Source organism: Myotis davidii, unplaced genomic scaffold, assembly GCF_000327345.1.
Source record: "Myotis davidii unplaced genomic scaffold, ASM32734v1 scaffold205, whole genome shotgun sequence".
Classification (NCBI taxonomy): domain Eukaryota; kingdom Metazoa; phylum Chordata; class Mammalia; order Chiroptera; family Vespertilionidae; genus Myotis; species Myotis davidii.
Window position 1 is genome coordinate 6,050,244 of NW_006297573.1, and position 1,583 is coordinate 6,051,826.

Below are 1,583 nucleotides of genomic sequence, written 5' to 3' on the forward strand. Positions count from 1 at the left end.
AAGTAAACATTACCTCCTTCTGGGTGTTGGTTACCAGGATGTGTTCCATGTGAAAAATCATCAAGCCACATACTTATGATTTGTGTATTTTTGCATAAATCCTCTGGCAGATGCTAAAATCATACATATATCCTACATAATAAAAGGCTAATATGCAAATTGTCCCCACGGGCGGGAGTTTGACAGACCGGGAGTTAGACCGACCGGGAGTTAGATGTGCACTGACCACCAGGGGGTGGCGCATAACATGGTGGGTGTCGATGACACAGCAGGCAGTGGGCAGCAGCGGAGGTGCTCCTGGCCCCGACGAGAGTGGGACCATGGTGGGATGTTGGAGCAGGTGAGCAGGTGGCTCCAGGACAAGGAGGGTGTGAAGGGAGGCTCTGGTTGGCAGTCAGCAGCTGCTAGGGACCCTACCCATGCACGAATTTTGTGCACTGGGCCTCTAGGGTGTGTGTGTGTGTGTGTGTGTGTATATTTCTTTTACAATTTTCCCTAAGTTATACTTTTTAATTAGTCTCTCAGAAATGACTATAGGCCTCACTGAAACTAGTTAGATATTTGGGATTTATAATATGGAAATTCTGGTATTGTCAAAACTGCTAAAATTATGGCAAGGACTTAGATTTAAATACCATGCACTTTGTTCTAAAAGTTTAGGTAGTAAGTTGTTTCTTTTTAATTAGCTAAAACTGTTGAATCTGCTAAAAATCAGCCACTCTTTATAAGTGTTCCAGGCTGCTTTCTTTAATTCACTGTTTTGTATTCAGTTGATCTTAGAACAACATGGGGGTTGAGGCACTGGCCCCCTGTACTGTCAAAAATCCATGTATAACTTTGACTACCCAATAACTTTATTAATTTCCATCCATCTGTTGATTGGAAGACTTGTTGATACATAAATATTTAATCAACACATATTTTTATGTTATATGTTTTATATACTGGATTCTTATAATAAAGAAGATAATCCAAAGAAAATGTTAAGAATTGTAAGAAAGAGAAACTGCAATTTATTTTTTAAATTTGCTTATAAGTGGACCCACTCAATTCAAACCCATGTTCACAGGCCAACTGTATTTGCAACTGTAAAGAAAAGATAGCTGTCTTTAAAGTCCATTTTCATCTAATTGCTGCAACATCTTTTTATTTTATTTTTTGAAGATTAATTGAGAACCTAATGAGATCCTTTTATTGAAATTCTTGTTGCTATGCGGAGGCCTTCAATTAGTGTTTTTACTATGTGGTTTCTTGTGGTAGTGAAGTAGGGAGTTCTTAAACTGACATCTTTGTCTCAATCAGACATGCATCATCATACAGAGGTGCTTAATGAAAATTTATTGAGAATTAGAAAACCAATACATATTCACTGTAGAAAATGTATAAAATACAGCAGGCAGCAACAGAAGAAAGCATAAATGCCTATATATTTCATTCCAAAATAGCTACCATTTGGGGATTTATCATTCTAAATTTTTCCTATGACTGTGTATCTGAGTGTATATGTAAAAAGGGGGAAAGACAGTAGCAAACTGCCTTACTATTTTAACTTGCTCTTTTCACTTAAATATATTATGATTATT